This window comes from Rana temporaria, chromosome 9, assembly GCF_905171775.1.
Source record: "Rana temporaria chromosome 9, aRanTem1.1, whole genome shotgun sequence".
In the NCBI taxonomy this organism is placed as follows: domain Eukaryota; kingdom Metazoa; phylum Chordata; class Amphibia; order Anura; family Ranidae; genus Rana; species Rana temporaria.
In genome coordinates, this window is record NC_053497.1 from 45,280,490 (window position 1) to 45,303,997 (window position 23,508).

The 23,508-nt window shown below is 45.6% G+C and overlaps 1 protein-coding gene across 2 annotated transcripts in view; it reads right to left on the reverse strand.

The window, feature by feature from the left end:
• Positions 1-23,508, reverse strand: part of PLEKHG2 (pleckstrin homology and RhoGEF domain containing G2) — a 164,643-nt gene that overhangs the window by 140,152 nt on the left and 983 nt on the right. The window lies entirely within an intron of this gene.

Sequence of the window (23,508 nt, forward strand, 5' to 3'; positions counted from 1 at the left end):
TCGCTTTTTTTTACGTCGTTTCCGTAAGGCTATTTTCGGCGTATAGTTACCCCTACTATATGAGGCGTACTCAATGTTAAGTATGGCCGTCGTTCCCGCGTCGAATTTTGAATTTTTTACGTTGTTTGCGTAAGTCGTTCGCGAATAGGGCTTTGCGTAGAATGATGTTCACGTCGTAACGTCACGGCTTGTTGCGGGTTAATTTCGAGCATGCGCACTGCGATACCCCCACGGACGGAGCATGCGCCGTTCAAAAAAAACGTCAATTACGTCGAGTCAAGACGTATTTACATAAAACACGCCCCCATCACTTCCATTTGAATTGCGCGCCCTTACGCCGCCTAAGTTACACTACGCCGCCGTAACTTACGGCGCAAATTCTTTCAGGATCAGGAATTTTTGCTGTAAGTTACGGCGGCAAAGTGTATCAGAGATACGCTACGCCGGACGCAACTATGTGCTCGGGTACATGGATCTGGCCCATTGTGTTTAGCCAGGATCTCTTTATTCCCCTACAGAATTCAAATGTCATATGCACAAAATACACATGAGAGAGACTGTGACAGATCATATGAAATGATGCCTCCAGGAAGTGAGGATGCAGATTGTGTTTCATTAGGATAGCAATAGAGACATACAAAGCTATTCCTTCAGCGGGAAGCAGTCCGGACATTACAGCTTTTGGGTGATGTCTTTTTTTTCCGAGGATTGCTTCACCAAAAATGTGCATGATTGTTCTAAGGCCGCGTACACACGGTCGTTCCAAACCGCTGAAAACGGACTGAAGGACCTTTTCATCGGTCCAAACCGATCGTGTGTCGAAGCTGCACGTAACCTAGATGGGTTAAGTGTGGGGCCGATCGACCAACTTTGAAAAACACCCCCTAGCATTTTGTCTGTAGCAGATGATTCCATCTGCCCTTAGTTCAGGCATGCAGTCAGGAGGGTGACTCCTGGGATGTATGACATAATTTGTCTGGGCCTAGAAACCAGAAAGTAACTGAAGAAATGAAAAAAAAAAAAGCCTAAAATATGTAACCATTATATATTTTCCTATCTATTTACTAATGCTAGCAGCATACAGATTAAAGGAGTTGTAAAGGAAAAAAAAAAGTTTGCCTAAGATTAATGTCTGCAAGGTAGACAGACAGAATAGTGTAATGATTCTGTTAAAAAACAAGTAAATACCTATTAAATTCCTTCATCTATATCACCTGCGGCGTTCTAGTTTCTGTTCTCTCATTCACTTCCTGGTTTGCGGCGCTTGTTCATGTAAGAACTACATTTCCCTGTATGCATTGCGGCACGCCCAGTAATTCACACCTCCTTGAAGTCTCTAACACGTAGAGAGCGTCCTGCCACACAGATGTAGTTCCCAGGAGGGGGCGAGCACATTACTGACCACCGCAGTAAAGCCTCCCATCACGGTGGTCAGTAAAATCAGACAAGCAGGAAGTGAACAGAACAGAGAAGAAATAGAGCAACTTCTGAGCAAAAACGAACAATGAGGAAGTGAAAAGAGGAATGTCTGCAGGTAAAGGATGCTTATTATGAAAAAAAAAATGTTTCCTTTACAACCCCTTTAACCCACTTGCCCCCGCCAATGACAGATTGACGTCGGTTTCAATATCCTGAGTGGACGTCATATAACGTCCTCAGGATATTGAGCCGCTGCGCGCCCCCGGGGGCCCGCATCGCAGCGATCGTTGTTGCAGGGTGTCAGTCTGACACCCTGCAACACCGATCTAGGTAAAGAGTCTCTGTTTTTTATTTTTCTTGCACGCCCCCCTCGGATCTACAGCGACTGGACTTCCAAGTGCACTTTCAGTGCAATTTCAAGTGCACAAAGTGTATTTGCCTTTAGTAAATAACCCCCAGAGAGCGGGTCTCGGGAGTGAGCACCCACGAGTGCCCCCATAGCAAGCCGCTTGCTATGGGTGCACTCGGCAGGGGAAGGGGCCCAGAGCACCAGCGGGGGACCCAAGAAGAGGAGGATTGGGGCTGCTCTGTGCAAAACCATTGCACAGGCTGGTAAGTATGAGATGTTTGTTCTTTAACCAGTTAACAACCGCCCTATAGACGATATACGTCTACAAGGCAGTTGCCTAACTCTGGGAGGACGTCCTCCCAGAATCGCACTCCCGGGCGCCCTCTGGGGCGCGCACATGGGAATGTCCGTGACCGCCGGGTGATAGCGGCGGTTTACCACGTGATCGCTCCGTCCAATGATGACGCTGGTTCCTCCCTCCCCTCTCTGTACCGAACGGTACAGTGTGAGAGGACAGGGGAGAGAGCGGATGCAGCACAAGTGCTGTGGGCTGGATCTGTGACAAATGCAGTCACAGATCCAGCCATCCATCCATCCCTGCCCCATACTAAGACTACTCTGCAATACCCCACAATACTCTGCAATACCCCACAATACTCTGCAATACCCCACAATACTCTGCAATGCCCACAATACTCTGCAATACCCCACAGTACTCTGCAATACCCACAATACTCTGAAATACCCCACAGTACTCTGCAATAGCCCACAATACTCTGCAATACCCCACAATACTCTGCAATACCCCGCACTACTCTGCAATACCCTACAATACTCTGCAATACCCCACAATACCCTGCAATACCCCACAATACCCTGCAACGTCGCCTATGGGGATTTTTAAGTAGCGAAGTTTGGCGCCATTCCACAAGCGTGTGCAATTTTGAAGGGTGACATGTTGGGTATCTATTTACTCTGCGTAACTTCATCTTTCACATTTATGCAAAAGAATGAAGAAAAAATACTAAATTTGCTAAATTTTATAACAGAAACAAAGAAAAAATCTTTTTTATTTTTACAGAATTTTCAGTCTTTTTTTCTCTTATAGCGCAAAAAATAAAAAACCCAACGGTAATTAAATACCACCAAAAGAAAGCTCTATTTGTGTGAAAAAAAGGACGAAAATTTCATTTGGGTACAATGTTGTATGACTGAGTAATTGTCATTCAAATTGTGAGAGCAGCGAAAGCTGAAAATTGGTCTGGTTATTAAGTGGGTTTACGTGCCTGGTGGTCAAGTGGTTAAAAAGCAAAATTGCCTTTGCAACCCCTTTAAGACGGCTATATGTTGTCAGTATTTGACCATGGAAGAACAGAATAAAATGCAAAGAACATGAAGAGTAGTTTGTATTGCTGTAAGTCGGTGGGAAAAGCTGTGGGATAATGAACTGTGCAGGAAGAGTTATTGGCAGCAGGAAGACAGAGGTTATAGTGCCACTTCATAGGTCATTGGAGAGATCTGACCTGGAGCCTAAAGACATATTTATACAAGAAAAATCATTTAGAACTATCTGTATGGCACAGAGCAGCCAACAATTCTCAGTCTTCCATTCTTCCTTTGCAGTTTGGAGAAAAGGAAGAATTGTATTCATTACTAAGAACAACAGTTTTCTTCCTCCTGAAACCCGGGACCTCGGATTCTCTCGGATTTAGTCTCCCAGTTCTAAGGCAAATTTATTCTTGCAATCTGATCTGCTGGAGGGACTACCCGCCGCAGACTTCTGACCTTAGTGAACTGGTAAGCGGGTACTTTACTTTACCAGTCCATTTCTCAATAGAGCGTGGGTCACATTTTTATCCTTAGGAATTCCAAATAAGGATGTCTATTTTACAATGACACTGTGTACTCATACGGCCAAAAAAAGATTTTGGCTTTAGATGTTATTTAACGCTGAACTACCTCCTAACATTTAAAGGGGATGTAAAGGTTTAGGGCCAGATCCACGTAGATCGGCGTAATTTTAAGCAGGCGTAGCGTATCCTAGTTACGCTACGCCGCCGCTCCTTTGAGAGGTAAGTGCTGTATTCTCAAAGCACTTGCGTCTAAAGTTACGGCAGCGTAGCGTAAATGTGTCGGCGTAAGGGCGCGCAATTCAAATAGATAAGATGTGGGAGTGTTTTATGTTAATTCTACTTGACCCCACGTAAATGACGTTTTTTTTAACGGTGCATGCGCCGTCCGTGGGGGTATCCCAGTGCGCATGTTAGAAATCACGTCGCAAATAGTCAATGCTTTCGACGTGAACGCAATTTACGCAAAGCCCTATTCGCGAACGTTTTACGCAAACGACGGAAAATTCGACGCTGGCCCGACGTCCATACTTAACATTGCGTACGCCTCAAAGACCCAGGGGTAGCATTACGCGGAAAAAAGCCTTAACGGAAACGACGTAAAAAAATGCGCCGGGCGGACGTGCGTTTGAGGGTTGGCGTATCTAGCTAATTTGCATACACGTGGAAATCAATGGAAGCGCCACCTAGCGGCCAGCGTAAATATGCACCTTAGATCCGACGGCGTACTAAGACGTACGTCAGTCGGATCCAGCCCCCTTTCAGGCGTATCTTGTTTTGTGGATACAAAACAAAGATATGCCGGAGCATCCTAGAAGTTACGCGGCGTATCAATAGATACGCCAACGTAACTTCTTTGTGGATCTGGCCCATAATTTTTTTTCCCTAAAGAGCTTCCTTTACCTTAGTGCAGTCCTCCTTCACTTACCTCATCCTTCCATTTTGCTTTTAAATGTCCTTATTTCTTCTGAGAAATCCTCACTTCCTGTTCTTCTGTCTGTAACTACACACAGTAATGCGAGGCTTTCTCCCTGGTGTGGAGTGTCTTGCTCGCCCCCTCCCTTGGTCTACAGGAGAGTCAGGACGCTTTCTGCGTTGCAGATGTAGAAAGAAGCTGTGTGTTAGTGGGCGTCCTAACTCTCCTGTAGTCCAAGGGAGGGAGCGAGCACGACACTCCACACCAGGGAGAAAGCCTTGCATTACTGTGTGGAGTTACAGACAGAAGAACAGGAAGTGAGGATTTCTTAGAAGAAATAAGGACATTTAAAAGCAAAATGGAAGGATGAGGTAAGTGAAGGAGGATTGCACTTAGGCAAAGGAAGCTATTTAGGAATTAAAAATTGTATCTTTACAACCCCTTTAACCCTGAAATCAAACCCCAAACCTCACCCTGACCCTTATGCCGCGTACACACGACTGCTTTTCATGACGGGAAAAATGCAATTTTTTATATTGGTCATGAAAAACGGTTGTGTGTAGGCTCCAGAGCATTTATCTCGAGGCGAAAAATGTCTGTTAAAAATTTAGAACCAGCTCTATTTTTCTCGACGTTTTTCACGTCGTGATAAACGGTCGTGTGTAGGCTTTAACGAGGGGGAAAAAAAACGTGCATGCTCAGAAGCAAGTTATGAGATGGGAAAATTAGCATAAGCAGCCCAAAGGGTGGCGCCATTCGAATGGAACTTCCCCTTTATAGTGCCGTCGTACGTGTTGTACGTCACTGCGCTTTGCTCGAGCATTTTTTTTCACGATCGTGTGTATGCAAGGCAGGCTTGAGAGGAATCACGTCGAGAAAAACGTTGTTTTTTTCAATGACGTGAATAACGGTTGTGTGTACGCAGCATAAGGGCTTGTTCACTTGCAGAGACATCAGTTTTCATGCGCGTTTCAGTGAGTTTTTATGAATGTAGACATCAGTTTTCATGCGCGTTTCAGTGAGTTTTTATGAATGTTGACATCAGTTTTCATGCTTGTTGATTTCATGTCAGTTTTTTTTCTGTGCAGAAAACTGCATACACGTTGCAGATTCCTGAGGAGAATTTGTGGTACGTTGTGGTATAACTAGGACACATAGAGAACCATTGTTTTCTTTGAGCCCTTGCAAAACACGTGCAGAAAAACTGATGTCTCTGCACCATGGTGTGACCCCCTAACCCTCCTCAGAGATGTAATCCTTTATCATCGAAAGCAGAACGAAAACCGTTAATTTAACTTTTTCCAGAAACCGTTAAATTCAAGGCATGTCATGAATGATAACTAACATTATTGTTTGCTCCTCCCACCCACACTGTCAAGTCATCAAATGGCTGGGGTCATAGCTGATCACATGTGCAGCATCATACCTCCTAACTGTCCCTGATTTTGAGGGACTGTCCCTCATTTGGAACAATGTCCCTCTTTCCTCCTCACTTGTTCCTCATTTTGGTCTGATCCATATAGTTGTATATAAAATGCATTACTTATCTATCAAAAAGTGTTTCCCAGAGCTAAACTTTTCATCCAATTTCTAAATTGCTGCATTTGTCCATTTCAAAAGCCAAAAAAAGGAATAGTAGTGGTTAAAAAAGCACTTGTGGGATTAACCAATAATTTTTTTGTACAATTCTCATTTACGGGGGGCGTGGCAGGGGGTGTGTCCTATGCCTGCATACTTTTGTTAATAGGTGTCCCTTATTCCCATTTCAGAAAGTTGGGAGGTATGCAGCACCATGGCAACTGCTCATCAAACAGAGGCTAATGCGGCGTACAGACGGTCGTTTTTTGTGATGAAAAAAAACGTTGTTTTTGAAAACGTCATTTAAAATGACCGTGTGTGGGGAAAACTTTGTTTTATGTCTTCTGAAAAACGACAAAAAAAAAAATTCGAACATGCTTGAATTTTTTGTGTCGTTTTTCAAAACGTTGTTTTTTGTGTCAATTAAAATGATAGTGTGTGGGCAAAACAACGTTTTTAAACCCACGCATGCTCAGAAGCAAGTTATGAAGCTAGCTTCAATGGAAAAGAGTGCTGAACGTAACCGCGCTTTGCTAGAGCATTTTTAAAAAACAATGGTGTGTAGGCAACGTCGTTTTTGAAAATGAAGTTTCAAAAACGTTGTTTTATTTCATGATTTAAAACGTCGTTTTTTTTCATCACAAAAAACGACCGTCTGTACGCGGCATAAGATTGCAGCTTTCTGTTCAACAGCGTCTCCCCACAGGGATGTAGTCCCAAGGGAGGGGGAGAGCACACTGACTAACCCCCAGCCAGAACGGCTCAGATGATGGGGGCAAGCTGACTGAGGAGAAACAGGAAGTGAAAAATTCTGACAAAAAAAATAAAAACATTTAGAAGGGAAGTCGAAGGAAAAGGTAAGTGAACCAACAATGCACTAGCTTAAAGGAACCTATTTAGAAAATAAAAAACAAACCTTTACAACCCCTTTAAAGCGGTCCTCCACCCTAAAGTGGAGTCCCGCTGATCGGAACCCTCCCCCCCTCCGGTGTCACATTTGACACCTTTCAGGGGGGAGGGGGGTGCAGACACCTGTCTAAAGACAGGTATTTGCACCCACTTCCGGCCACACGATACGGGCGAAAGACGGGCATTCCGTCACATCCCGTCTGTCGCCCGTTGTGTGCTGGGAACACTCGGCTCCCAGCACACAGCGTGTGAGCCAATCGGCGGGCGCAGCGCGACTCGCGCATGCGCCGTAGGGAACCGGGCAGTGAAGCCGCAGCGCTTCACTTCCTGGTTCCCTGAGCGTGGATGGCGGGGGGAGCAGCAGAGTGACGAGCGATCGCTCGTGCTCTGCTGCGATCGGCGCTGGACTCCAGGACAGGTAAGTGTCCTAATATTAAAAGTCAGCAGCTGCAGTATTTGTAGCTGCTGACTTTTAATATTTTGTTCCCATGGCACATCCGCTTTAAGATAAAAAAAAAACCTGCTGACTTTACAACCACTTTAAAGTGATTGTAAAGGATCATCTTTTATTTTTTTAAATAACAAACATGTCATACTTACCTCCACTGTGCAGCTAGTTTTGCACAGAGTGGCCCCGATCCACCTGTTCTGGGGTCCCCCGGCGGCTCTCGCGGCTCCTTCCCGCATCAGATAACTCCCTTGGAGAAGCGCCTTGCGGGCGCGCTCCCGAGTCCAGCATTCTGCGTCTATAGACACATATGTCGGACTCTGCCCCGCCCCCCCCACGTCATTGGATTTGATTGACAACAGCAGGAGCCAATGGCTACGCTGCTATCAATCTATCCAATCAACTACCGAGAACCCCGGGCAGAGAGACTGCACTTCCTCGTCGTGGGACTTTCCTGGGCTCAGGTAAGTAAAACAGGGGGGCCGGTGAAGTTTTTTCACCTTAATGCATAGGATGAATTAAGGGTTTACAACCCCTTAAGCCTTGACCCTAATCTAGCCCCTAACCCTTTAAATGCCATATTTACCCTATTGGCCCTGAAAGTATTGGTGCCAATTTTTCCAGTCCAACACTGAATGTATTAGTGCTAAAACCATCGATACACTAGTGAAAACATAGACATAAAAGAATAGATTCCTATCAGAAGAAGGTGTTTTGTCTACATTTATAATAAAATTGGAGATCCCATTGGCTCAAATTCTAGTACTAATGGGTTTACACTTCCCACAATGCTCTTGCAAATAGTATCAAATGTGTATTATTTTTATTTTTGAATAGAGTAAGGGTTCTTTCACACAGGCGGACCGTATGTCCGTTTTTTTCATCCATCCGTGTACGGATGAAAAAGGGACATACATTGATCCCAATGAGATTGCTGACATCCGCTGACACCCGATCTGATCCGGGTCCACAATCTGCCCAGCAGGGATATAGACAGCAATAAAACCCCAACAGGGGTTATACAACTTCCACAGTATCTATAAGGCCCCTTTCACACTGGGGCGGGAGGTGCGGTGGTGGTAAAGAGCCGCTATTTTTAGCAGCGCTTTACCATCAGAATTGCGGCGGTATCAGGGCCGGATTTGCTCTCCCTCCGCAATGCACCCCCTCCTCACCAACCGAACCACCCCCCCAAATCAACGGAGAATGGCAACCGGATGGCAGGGGCAGCACAGTTAGATCAAATGTGTTTTGTGTTTTTAATTTTTTAACACTTTTTTTATTTTTTATTATTTGTAGCTTGTCGTTTTCTTTTTTTTTTTGTATAATTTTCTTATTATTTTTTCCATTATTTATCTTATTCTTTACTTTTTAATTACTTTTTTTATTTTATTAATTTAATTATTATTTCTTATTTTTATTTTTATTTTATTTATTTTTTATCAATTTTATTTCACTTAACTTTATTGCTATTACACAGGAGAAAACAATTCCCTGTGTGATAGCAATTGGAGGTGACAGGTTCTCTTTATTGACCCTGTCACCTCCAAAACAGGAGTCCTAGCACTGTGCTAAAACTCCTGTCACAGCTGACATGGGAAGAGCACAGCTCACCCCTCTCACTGTGTACATCGGCGGCAGGAGGGAGGACAGGAGACAGACTCAGCGGCCGGGGGGAGGACGATGTCTCGAAGACAGAGCCAGCAGAGAGAGGTGTGTGTGGGGGGAGGGGATAGGAGGACGGACGGCATCACACATTTTACAAGTCATTTCGGCAACATCGCCGCAATCACTTGTTAACAAGCGAGTGGATTCCCCCACACTACATTTAGTCCTGCTAGAAAGCAACTTACCGCCCTTAACTGTTACGGGCATCGGGGGACTCCATGCTGCTGCCGCCCCTTGCCACCCTGCCGCCCCGAGGCCTGGCCTCAGTGGCCTTGTGGGAAATCCAGGCATGGGCGGTATACGGCCGATAGCGGTGCAGTTTTACCCCCTGCTAGAAGCCGAAAAAGGGTTAATACCGCCCGTGCAGAGGCGCATTGCCAGCGGTATTGCCACGATTTCCCATTGCTTTCAATAGGAAGAAGCGGTGGAGGAGTGGTAAACACACCGCTCCTTCACCGCTTCAAAGATGCGGCTAGCAGAACTTTTGGAGCGGCCCTCACAGCACACCGCTCCAGTGAGAAAGCCCTCAGGGCTTTCACATTGGAGAAACAGCAGCTGCTGTTTCAGGTCGGTTTGCAGGCGCCATTTTTAGCGCAATAGCGCCTGCAAACCGCCCTAATGTGTGAAAGGGGACTAATTTTAAATAACAGCTTTAAATACACTTTAAACTAAATTGACACCCTTAAATAATTTTTATAATCCAAGGGCCACATGTGATCCTTTGATACTTGCTGTGTGACCTTATGTAGACCCCAGTAGTAGGAAGCTGGAGCATTGATTTGAACACAAGCTGTAATGACAAACGTCTTAGGCCTCGTACACACGACCGAACATGTCTGCTGAAACTGGTCCGCTGACAGGTTTCCAGCGGACAAATGCTATGAAACATGTCCGCTGGAAGCCTGTCCGTCGGACATGTTTGGTCGTCTGTACGACTCACTGGACATGTCCGCTCGGCCGAAAGCCCTCGCATGCGTCAAAGTGATTCGACGCATGCTTGGAAGTATTGACCTTCCAGGGTCGCGCATGTCGCCGCGTCATCGTCGCGGTGACGGCACAGCCATGTCACCGCGTTCGCTGTCCGCGGGAAATTTGGTCTGATGGTGTGTACAGCCATCAGACCAAAATCCGCCAGCGGACATGTCCGATGAAAACGGTCCGCGGACCGTTTTCATCGGACATGTCCCGTCGTGTGTACGAGGCCTGAGGCTGCATTCACACCTTAGCGTAGCTTGTTTGGTCGTTTTTCTGGCGTTTTTTTCCGGCGTTTTGTCGCGCGTATTTGCGCGTTTGCATACAGCGTCGTCCGACGTTTTTGTACTTCAACGTTTTTTATTTTAGCCAATAGGATAAATTATCATCTTTTCATCACTTGTTGCTATATTGGTAGATTGTATTTATCTTCTGCCTGGGTGAAATGTTCTATTGATTAAAGCGACAAAACGCCCGTAGCAAACGCTCGTTGTCGCGCTAGTCGCTTGAATCGAGCGTTTCCATTACTTTCTATAGGAAATACAAACGCTCAAAAACGCCCAAAACGCCCGATTCGATGAGCTTCAGGCGTTCGGCATCAGGCGGTTTGGAGTGGAGATGTGAACCATCTCCACTGAGAATAATGTATTTTTTCCCCTCTAGCGTTTTGGAGCGTCGCGCTTCAGGCGACAAACCGCTCAGGTGTGAATGGGGCCTAAGAAAAGAAAAGTGGAGGTGAGGAGCTGGACGCAGATCCTTTTTTTTTTTTTCAATCAACTGATTTTTATTGGATTTTTTCACATAATACAAGAAAACAACACTTATAACATTACCTCTTAACATCTGTGCAAAAAAAACACATCCCCTTTCTAACTGCGTTCATCAGACCCTATTTCAAATCGCTCCTTCACATTATTCCAAGATGGTATCTATTTTTTGTGTATTTGTTTCACTCCGGTATTATATTTCTTTATTCGTTTCCCATATCATTAAGATATTAGTTTGATTGTTCATCCAGATTAGACACTAACCACCAATCTTTAACCCATAAAACAAGGAATCATTGGTTGAGCCTAATGGCTTGACGTCACCACCTCACCACAAAGCTGGGGCCCTCAAGAAATAGGGGTCAACTAAATTGAGAAATCCAAGTAAAAATAAGAAATTGTCAAACAATCATCTCAAGAGTCCAAAATCCTTTGCTGTTTTTATCGTATGTAGCAACACGAAGACAAAGGACAGCAACATGTTTCGGGGGCCAAAAATCTGCCTTTAGGCTGCATTCACACCTGAGTGTAGCGTTTTGCGGCATTTTTTACCGTGATTTGACGCACCGTTTTTTACCGCGATTTTGTACAGGTCTAGGGTCACCAATGTAAAACGCCCAAATTCGAGCGACAAAAAAGGGTCCAGAACTTGTTTGGGCATCAGGCGTTTGGCGTCAGGCATTTTGTAGTGGAGATGTTAACCATCTCTATAGAGAATAATGTATTTGTTCCCCTCTAGCGTTTTGGGGCGTTGCGCTTCAGTCGACAAAATGCTCAGGTGTGAATGCAGCCTAAGCAAGGCTACAAAACATACAAAAAACAAGTACCGTATTTATCAGCGTATACCGCGCACTTTTTTCCCCTTAAAATAAGGGGGAAATCGTGGGTGCGTGATATACGCCGATACCCGCCTCCCGCGCTCAGTTTGAACGCCTCCGCCGACATATACCGAGTGCAGTACATTCGGCCAGGCTCGGCTTCGCTCGTGCTCACGCATAAACTTCACAGAGCGTGACCACGAGCGAAGCCGAGCCTGGCCGAATGTACCCGAGTGTACTGCATTTGGTATATGTCGGCGGAGGCGTTCAAACTGAGCGCGGGAAGCAGGGATTCGACTCGGAGACAGCGCGGGAGAAGCCGGGAGGACACCACCGAGGCCCCAGACGAATGCCGGACCGGACAAGGCCGCCGATGGACACCAAAACTGTAAGTATAAAATGTTTTTTTTTTACAGGAATTTCGGGTCCACATTAGGGGTGCGCGCTATACGCCGGAGCGCGCAATACCCCGATAAATATGGTAATAAATATAGAGAACATTGATAAAAAAATAAACCAAGAGCAACAGTTTTCTGATAGTCTTCTGTAGTAATAATACATGTACTGAATATTATATGCAGTCCTTTGTTGCTTTCAGGGGCCACACCTGAGGCCTCCTATAAATTGATAACCAGGGCCGGCCTTAGGTGTTCAGGCGCCCTGTGCGAGCTAATCCTGTGGTGCCCCCCCATCTTCAGCCCTCGCCCCCTGGTCACCTAAACATACACAAAGAGGATGTAGCCTACTCGTTCAGTGTAGCTCCCCCCCTTCAGTACCTCAGATCAGCGCGACGGCACATGCACAGCAGGTCCCCTCCCCCTGTTTACACATAAACAGAGAGGAGGGGGAGGCAGCTTCACTCGGCTGTGCCACATCCGGGAGGCAGCCCGTGGCCGCAAGAGGAGGGGATGGTAGGTGCAGCGGTGTCACCCTGCACCCCCCCCGCACACCCCCTACCCCTCGCCACTGTAGCTAGCTCGCCTCTCCCTGCCTGTGCCAGTGTGCCGCTGCCTAAGCTCGCGGCACTGCCACCGCGGGTGTAATTCAATCGCAGAGGGGAGTGCCGGTCTGACACCCCCCCAGTGTGTGGTACCTGGGGGCAGCTGGCCCCCCCCTAAGTACGCCTCTGGATGGCCGCACGGCGCCCCTGTTGCCCATGGCGCCCTGTGCGACCGCACAGCTCGCACACCCCAAAGGCCGGCCCTGTTGATAACGACGGCTTTACTGGGTAAAGTGATACTAAACATGAGTGTGATATTAGTGTTTCTTTGTGTGCCTTACCATCACTTTAATCATAAACCAAATGCATTGACGTAACCATAATGAAGCTGGTGTGTTCCAAGCCTTACTGCTTTGCCATTGGGGTCCTTGGCAGGGAATGTAGGATTATGGCCCTAGTGACACATAACGCCCAATGTACTAATTGGTCAGGGTTTTAACCATATTGCAGTCTTCGTTTACAATCTTCACGCCTGAAGCACCGAATTTCACAATTCTCCTGACACTATCTGCCGGAAAACCAGTCATTATGGAGGTGTTAGACAGGGGGAGAGGGGGGTGAGTCTATTCTAAACAGCAGGGGTCTCACTCATCAGTTTCCTTGCCTTTTCATATGGGGGGGAAAGGGAGGGGGGTCAAAATTGAAAACAAAATTCTCATAGCAAATTCCCTTTAAAGCAGTCCTTCCAGGCAGAACTCGACACGCTTTATTTAAAGGGTCGTTAAATATACATTACACCAGGAATGTCAAATGGGGTGATTCTTAAAGGGGACCTAAAGCCTGGTTTAAACAGAAGGTATTGGCCGGGATTCACAAAGCACTTGCGCCGACGTATCTCCAGATACGCTGCGTAAGTGCAAATATGCGCCGTCGTATCTATGCGCCGGACTCAGAAACTAAGATACGCCTGAAAATAGGCTTCATCCGACCGACGTAACGTGCCTACGCCGCCGTAGAGTGGGCGCATATTTACGCTGGACGTATTTGGCGCTCCCATTGATTTTCTATTCACATATGCAAATGAGGGAGATACGCCGATTCACGAACGTAAGTCTGTCCGACGCACCCCCCACGCTACGCCACTGCTTTCCCCGACCCCCTGGCTCTCTTGTCACAGGATTTGATTGACAAAAGCGGGAGCCAATGGCTTCCATCGCTATCAATCTGCCACATGAGGAGGTGGAGTGCAGAGAGAGACGCTGGATGGAGAATGGGTTAAGGCGAATATAACGGTGTAAAAAGAAGAAGAGAGGGCGCATCAGCCTTAGGCTGGTGCGCCCTTTCTTTTTCTTTTATCCTTCCAGTGTAATAAGGACATCCCCAGTCCTAGAGGGCAGCATAGCCTGAAACATCATCCATTATGGAGTGGATCATCACTCATGATTAGGCTGGCCACTATACTTATGCGCAAGAGTGTTTGTCTTTCTGCTGTTTACCAAGGTGTACCAGGGAGCAGCCATATTTCTTATTACAAAGCATGGCTCTGCCTCCTTTGTGGCAATGTTGCCCAGCGTTTGCAATTTACCATTTTTTCTTGAAAGTCTATGGGTTTCCAATGCACAGAAAATAAGGCAATCTCTATCTCAGAAAGGGGGAGGCATATCATAGTCTTAAAGTCATATAAAGTCATTGGGCTAGATCCACAAACGAATTACGCCGGCGTATCTATTGATACGCCGCGTAATTTCAAAGTTCCTGCGTCGTATCTTTGTTTTGTATCCACAAAACAAGATACGACGGAATGAGGGATCGATCCGACAGGCGTATGTCTTAGTACGCCGTCGGATCGTAGGTGCATATTTACGCTGGCCGCTAGGTGGCGTTTCTATCGAATTCCGCGTCAAGTATGCAACTTAGCTAGATACGGCGATCCACGAACCTACGCCCGGCTGGCGCATTTTTTTACGTCGTTTGCGTTCGGCTTTTTCCGGCGTATAGTTACCCCTGCTATATGAGGCGTACTCAATGTTAAGTATGGCCGTCGTTCCCACGTCAAATTTTGAAAATGTTACGTCGTTTGCGTAAGTCTTTCGCGAATAGTGCTTTGCGTAGAATGACGTCACCGTCGTAAGCATTGGCTTAATTTCGAGCATGCGCACTGGGATACCCCCACGGACGGCGCATGCGCCGTTAAAAAAAACTTCAATTACGTTGGGTCACGACGTATTAACATAAAACACGCCCCCATCACATACACTTGAATTGCGCGCCCTTACGCCACCTTAGTTACACTACGCCGCCATAACTTACGGTGGGAAATCTTTGAGGATACAAAAAACGGCGGCGTAGTGTATCTGAGATACACTACGCCGGGCGGAGAGAAGCGCCGTGCTTTGCGGATCTGGCCCATTATGTAAGGGAGATTGATAATAATATATGTGTGCTCACTGAAAATAGAGCATGCTTTCCCTTTAAGGACCGGTCCTAGTGGAGGACCAATGAGGGCAAACCTCCTGTAGTAGTGGAATGAAGGTCGCAGGCGAACAAAGAAGAAAGCGATTTACATGGGTCTGTTCATCTTTATCTGTCATCAGACTTCTATGTGTATAGGAAATAGTACAAGTGCTGAAATATGCGCCGGTTACTTTAGGCGTCCCATAAGTCATCTGTTCCAGGCAGAACTATCATAATGCTCCTGGCCTCAAAAATACAAGCAAATGTTTCCTAAGCTAGCACCTATACAGAAACTCCCCTCCCCAACTGTCCTGTCATTTAGGGAAATAAATTAGTAAAAGAAAAAGGAATTGTTTTCCTTTTTAAAAGGGTTGTAAAGGTTTGTTTTTTATTTTCTAAATAGGTTCCTTTAAGCTAGTGCATTGTTGGTTCACTTACCTTATCCTTCGATTTCCCTTCTAATTTTTTTTTCTTTGTCTGAATTTCTCACTTCCTGTTTCTCCTCAGTAAGCTTGCCCCCATCATCCGAGCCGTTCTTGCTGGGGGTTAGTCAGCATCCTCCATCTTTCCTTGGGACTACTTTCCTGCGGGGTGCACAGCGTCTCCCCGCAGGGATGTAGTCTCAAGGAAGGGGGCGAGCACGCTGACTAACCCCCAGCCAGAACAGCTCGGATGATGGGGGCAAGCTTACTGAGGAGAAACAGGAAGTGAGAAATTCAGACAAAGAAAAAAACATTTAGAAGGGAAATGGAAGGAAAAGGTAAGTGAACCAACAATGCACTAGCTTAAAGGAACCAATTTAGAAAATAAAAGACCAACATTTACAACCCCTTTAATGAAAAATCAACATTAATATTCAAGCATACATTGCAGGGTCTTGAATACATGTGATGGGACCTCATAGCAAAACCATCAAGAGGCCCCTTCTCTGTTATCCATCCCTATTACTATAGAATACCAATTGCTTTCATAACAATCCTATAGACTGGGTCCTAACCATATACACAGTCATTTGATCCAATCTTTTTGCCAAATGTCATTGAACCCTCCATAAATCGCTGTGCAGTCAGACAATTCTGGGCCCCATAGCACTTGCAAGTTCTACTATATAGTTACACCCTGGAGTAGTAATCACGGGCCCAATGTTGGCTGGTTTCTATTGAAGTGGCCGATGCCGTCCGACATTTGGCCCATGTGTATTAAGCTTAAAGTGGCTGTAAACCCTTTTCCGTGAATTTTCCCTAAACTTGCACATTTTAGGAGATATTCACTGTATACCCATGCGCCAATGTCATCGGTATATGCACACTGAAGAAACGGCTCGCTCGTGACTTTTCATCAGCTGCTGGGCCGTCACTGGCGGGCTTCCCGGCGCGGCAGTGATGTCATCACGGCTCCGGGCCAATCGCAGCTCCGGAGCCCACGAACCCGGAAAAAACTCCAGGACGACATGTAGCCGGTCACAGAAGTGTGCCGGGACTGCTGCAACGTTCTTAGGTAAGTATTTCAAAATGAGCTAGTATGCAATGCATACTAGCTCATTATGCCTTTGTCTTGCAGGTTTGTTTTTTTTCATCTGGGTTTACAACCACTTTAAGAGCAGTCTTTTCACATCTGCTTCATGGTTAGTTGTTGCAGGTTACTGTGCATCACATCTTACTGCACTTGGTTATTAAAGTTGAACTCGCAGAATCTTAGTGTGTTTTGTATATTCCTTCCAGATCTGTGCAATAATCCAGTTTGAAATGTTATGTCTGTACAGGAGCTTCCTGACCGTTCACTGCTGCTCTCTCTCCTTGTACAGGTTGACTGGTCTTGTATCCGCCCCCTCCCATAGTTTTCTGCAGGCAGCATGTAGTGGGTGGAGTCATTGGGTCCCTCTTACAGCTCATGTACAGAACAGTGATGATGTCACCACTAATTTTAAAATGTTTGCAAAGGCATTTGGTGCACACAAAGTGGGTTTATCTATATATAGAATAGATTTACATGGAGTTCAGCTTTAAGAATTGAGTTGCCGGCCTGTACTTTCTATAGATCACTGTGAGCTTAAAGCGGAGGTTCACCCTCAAACTGAACTTTGTATTTATCATTCCTGCAGCCAGGGCCGGATTTGCTCTCCCTGCCGCCCCAAGGCCAGGTTCCGCAATGCACCCCCTCCCTGCCAACCGAACCCCCCCCCCCAAATCAACGGAGAATGAGCGGCACAGTTAGTTAAAATATGTTTTGTTTTGTTTTTTTTACTTTTTTATCACTTTTTATTTTTATTTTATTATTAGTAGCTTGTCGCTTACTTTTTTTAAATTTTGGTATAATTTTCTTATTATTTTCCTTATTATATTTCTTATTCTTTACTTTTTTATTTTATTAATTTAATTATTATTTCTTATTATTTATGTATTTTTTATCAATTTTGTTCACTTAACTTTTTTGCTATCACACAGGAGAAAACAATTCCCTGTGTGATAGCAATTGGAGGAGACATGTTCTCTTTATTGACCCTGTCACCTCCAAAACAGGAGTCCTAGCACTGTGCTAGAACTCCTGTCACAGCTGAGATGGGAAGAGCACAGCTCTCCCCTCTCTCTGTGTACATCAGCAGCAGGGACAGGAGACAGACTCGGTGGCGGGGGGGAGGACGGAGTCCCGAAGACAGAGCCAGCAGAGAGAGGTATGTGGGGTGGGGGGAGAGGGGAGGACCGACGGGAGCACACATTTTACAAGTGATTTCAGCGACATCGTCGCAATCACTTGTTAACGAGCGAGCGGATTCCCCCATAACTTACCGCCCTTAACTGTATGTTCCGGGCGTCGGGGCCCGGGGACTCCATGCCACTGCCGCCCCTTGGCGCCCTGCCACCCCAAGGCCTGGCCTCAGTGGCCTTATGGGAGATCCGGGCCTGCCTGCAGCCTTAATAAATGCCTAAACCGCTGTCTTTGTTTCCAGATCTGTACGCTTACCTTTATTCAGATGGATTGAGCCTCACTTCCGTGTCTTGTTCTGTGCGTGAGTGGGCGTGTTGCTCCTTTTCCCCGTTATGGGAGCTGTGTGCAATGTCTCCTGGGAGTGACTTTTTAACACTCACAGGAGACCATCCGAAATAGCCAGGCGTGTATTCTCGCGCTAGCTCGAGTGTCACGTGACGTGGGAAGCGGGCATCGCATCACGGAATCCAGGAAGTGTTTGCTTGTGGGCAATGCCCACAAGCAAGATGGAAAAGCCCAGGACTATTTTTTAAAACTTGTTCTTTAGGACGAAAACCAAACAGACGGACGTACGAGCGGCTAGCAAGTGAGTGGTACCTTGCGATATATATTACAACGCATTCCGCTTTAATTATCCAGAGTACCGACTACTCTACACACCAACTATACTATATAGTGGTAGAGATGGGTACGTTTTCCTCTTTCAGCTTTAAGAATGCCCATAAGTTGCGAAAATTAAAATGGCAATCATAGAGAAAAAAAAAATGTCCACAAAAATGTGTATGCCTATTCTAAACAATGAGACACTCTGAACACCAGACTAGGTTTCCTGTATTATACAATGGCTCAATAAGACCTGTCAATTACTGCATTTAGCTACACTTGTTCTAATGGAAAATTCACACTCACGATGAAGGTTACCTTACATAGTGTTTCATCAAAGTGTATTACATAATATTGAACAATCTACTACAGAACTAAGTTGCCTGTTTTGTATATATAACTGCAATTGAACTGTAACTAATATAAAGCCAAGAAAGAGAGTGGAGATGCAGGGGCTTAACTAAAAATCACAGGGCCCCATAGCAAAATGTTGTATGGGGCCCCCCAGAGCCGCCCTAGTGTCAATGCAGCGTGACCTGTGCCCCATACAGCGTGACCTGTGCCCTATACAGGGTGACCTGTGCCCCATACAGCGTGACCTGTGCCCCATACAGCGTGACAGATTCCCCATACAGCGTGACCTGTGCCCCATACAGCGTGACCTGTGCCCCATACAGCGTTGCCCATGCCCAATACAGCCTGGCCTGCCTGTGCCCAATACAGCCTGGCCTGCCTGTGCCCCATACAGCGTGACCTGTGCCCAATACAGCATTGCCTGTGCCCAATGCGGCATGACCTGTGCCCAATACAGCGTTGCCTGTGCCCAATACAGCCTGGCCTGCCTGTGCCCAATACAGTCTAAACTGCCTGTGCCCCTTACAGCGTGACCTGTGCCCAATACAGCATTGCCTGTGCCCAATACAGCCTGGCCTGCCTGTGCCCAATACAGCCTCACCTGTGCAGAGGAAGAGGCAAGCCGGCTGGATCAGCAGAGAGTGGGATTGCCCGCTGTAATAGCTTTCATTTGAATTTCCCGTCTTCCCGGGGCTCATCGTCACATAGCCCCACCTCTTAGCCCAACGCCTTTGATGATGTCACATGTCCGACACTGGACCGGCGTTCTGTCGATCAAAGGTGCCGGACCAAGAGGTGGAGCTATGTGACATGAGCCCCGGGAACACTGGAAGTTCTAATGAAAGCTATTACAGCGGGCAATTCCGCTCTCTGCTGATACGGACAGCTCGCCTCTTCCTCTCCTCTCTCTTCCCTTCACCGGGCCCCCCTGATCCTCACTCGGCTGCGGGCCCCACAGCGTCCGCGTGGGTCGCTATGGCGGTAGTTCCACCACTGTGGAGATGGCTAGGAGTTACTTGAGCAACAAGTCTTCTGACTCCTCCTAGCAACCCGCTTTCTCCTGTTTTGATGCTGCATATAAAGTGATCCAAACCAATGAGCTGACTCAAATAAAATATGCATAGGAACAATTTTAATTTGCAAAGCTGCCTTGGTCCCCCATTGTTCTTATCTCTCATTGTTCTTATCTCCAATATCATAATAATAATAATAATAATAATAATAATAATAATAATAATAATAATAATAATAATACAAACTGTATGGATGAATTCCAGCTTCCTAGGTCTGATGGATGTGTTGGCCATGGCAATGCCCAATGCAAGTAGTTAGTAACTTATTCTTTCTCCAATACCAGCCTCTCTGAATTAAAGCTCTCTGATGAGATCTGAATATATTGATGAATGAGGTATGCCACCAGGAAGCCCAGTAATTGCAGTACTTTATTAAATGCTTGAGACCGATGTGAAGACCAAAATGCAGAATTCTGGTTTGGACCATGTTCTGAAAATGCAAGCTGCATTACTGTCTCTGGCATATATGCTTTCCGTGTTTTTGGCACAAGACATGCATGCAGCAATGGAAGACAAGAGTGTCAGTTCGGAACTCCTGATCTACATACAATGTGAGTGACTCAGAAAACACTGAAGCTAGAGAATCAGTTTGATAGCCAGGCAGCTAGCATTTTTAGAAGGAAGTCAGCAGTTGGAGTCTACGGATTTTCCATACGCATATCATGTTATGATATGACATGATCGTTGCTTGAGCTGGTAATTGTCATAGTGTTAAGGGGTACCAGCAGACTGCAACCAACAAGTCTAAAGCCCTTTACACATGGGCCAGAATCTCGTCAGGAAAAAACTGTCATTTTTCCTGACGAGATTCTTGGCAAGAATCTCTTGCCGCCCGAGTGTACAGACACTCCTTTTAAAGGAACCGCGGTTCTTTTAAATGGCAAGAACGCGGTGACATCATTGCGTACGACGAGCATGCGCTCGTCACATTCAATGCCGTCGCCGCCATCTTGCTGCACCCTACCTATGCCTAGGAAGCTACCGCGCACGCGTCAAAGTCATTTCGAGCATGCATGGGTTTCCATGGCGACAGGTAAGTATACACTACATACGCAGTTTTCTTGTCGAGAAACCTGAAAGCCTCGTACACACGCGCGGTATACAAGGCAAAGAATGCTCTGCCAGCAGTTTTCTTGCTGGTTCTTGCCGAGTAAACCGAGCTAAAGAACAATTGGTCCTGTTGGATGTGCCGACCACCAACTTTTCCTGTGTTTAGCAAACATGGGTTAATCGGACCCAAACCAATGTTTGCTAAAGATTTGCAGAACTTTTTCAAAATTGGACTTATAAAAGGAGGAGAAGCATTTTTCGGAGCTGGGCCTTGTGACTTTTAATCGGTCCTCTGCCAATGAGGCACTTGTTCTCCATGGTAAATGAGCAAGCCAAGATTTATTGCATCTTTGTCTGTCCTTGGTTACACCTAAAATAGTTTCTGGTGCCCTCTAGTCACCCCTAACACAAAAGCGCTCTGCAAGATCCATCCCCTGACCTTCACTGAATACTAAGAGGGTACCATTTGTGGTTACATTTGTTGCCTTATGCCGCGTACACACGATCGGACATTCCGACATCAAAACCGTTGATTTTTTTTCGAAGGATGTTGGCTCAAACTTGTCTTGCATACACACGGTCACACAAATGTTGTCGGAAATTGCGAACGTCAAGAACGCAGTGACGTACAACACTACGGCGAGCCGAGAAAAATGAAGTTCAATGATTCTGAGAATGCGTCAAATTGATTCAGAGCATGCGTAGGATTTTTGTGCGTTGAATTGTGTACACATGGTCGGACTTTCCGACAAAAACTTTTTTTGTCGGAAAAAATTTGAGAACCAACTCTTGAAAATTTGTTGTCGGAAATTCCGACAGCAAATGTCCGATGGAGCCTATACACATCGCACATTTGTTGTCGGAATGTCCGATCGTGTGTACGCAGCATTACAGTAAAGGTTTTTTTTGGGGATCAATTCCCTCTAGGGCTATTATAGAAGTGGAATGTTTCCTTGCATGTTTCTGTAGGTTTCCCCACACAGTCCAAAATTTCAATGGTCAATGGATGAGCAGGCTCACAAGTCAACCTATCAATTGATTTAGAAAAAAAATAAAAAATCTGCGCTAACTCTAAATATGTGAAATAAGCTGCTACATACAAACAAACAAAGCCAATGAAATATATATAAACACGCTTACCAGATGGTATGGACTCTACTACTGTACAGCAAAGAGTCAATCAGACGTTGTCTTTGGGGACCGGAACCACTAAAACCGGGATAGGACCGTTGTACTACAACAACGGTCCTATCCCGGTTTAAGTGGTTCCGGTCCCCAAGGACCACAACGTCTGATTGACTCTTTGCTGTACAGTAGTAGAGTCCATACCATCTGGTAAGTGTGTTTATACTTACTTACCTTACACCTGATGTGATTGCAATTCCCATTAATTTCTACAGACAACTTGATTACCTGTTTTATTCAAACTACTGAACATCAGTCCACTCTATGCATTGCGCCAATTTTCCCATTGAAGTTCACTCAATGCTTTGGCTAGAGACTGTTCATTCAATGTTTTGATTATAGACTTTGCGACGTTTTATCACACTGAAATTTTACCAAATTTTTGGTATTCCTCTGTATGTGCACATATACCATCAATGTTGTTGCCTCACATGGTATCATCTATTGTACTTCTTGAGTTTATTAGCGCTACATTTTTTGTTCACTATCAATTGATTTGCGTACAACCAATCTGTCAGGTTTTTGCCAAATTATAAGTGCCGCTGGCCATAGCCGGCAACACTGATCACTGTAGTCTGATGACGGGGTAGTTTCCCCGCAGTCAGAATACACTAGCTCAGCGGGAAGGATTCCCCCACCCACACATCAACTATGTTAGATGGGGAAATCAGTTTTTTTTTCCGAGTTGAACAAAAAATAAATAAATCAAGTATGGCCAGTTTTAGTGGATACATCTATGTTGGGAAAAATAGAATGTAAGCTCTTTCTGGAGCACGGGCTGATGTGACTAGTCCTGTCTAAATCTCGGGATATGTCTGATGCATAAATTAGTAGAATAAATAAATCCAGTGTGGTATAAAAAGCAGTTATCTCTCTGGCAAGTGTCCATGCTGTGCCAAAAGGGCCACTAATCTTAACAGTGCTCAGGCGGAGGTGGGCGCATTGCGAAACGCTAGTGAGTACAACTCTTTAAGAGGAAATCTCCAGCCAGGTAGACGTGATGTCCATCTTCTCAGCATGAGCAGAGCTGACTCAGTGAAAGTGATCTGGCCTCTGATTCATCTGTGTAGTCTTGTAGACTATCTGGGTTTGTCTAGGGAGCAGTAAAATTCCTGATACAACACAATGGGGGGATGCATGCAGAGGAGAAGAACATAGAACTTTTTCTTTCTACAACAAGAATGGATATAGACCGTAATGTCAATACAGATATAGACAGAAAAACAAAAAGTTGTCTGAAACTTTAGTATCCCTATTTATTTTTTTCCAAAAAAGTGCAGTTTGAAGTCTAGTTGGATCTGAACAACGACCAGTTTTGATGTCTTTGTGATAACTTTGGCTTTCTACAACAAGAATGGATATACAGTAGATTGTAATGTCAATACAGATATAGACAGAACAACAAAAAGTTGTCTGAAACTTTAGTATCCCTATTACGTTTTTCCAAAA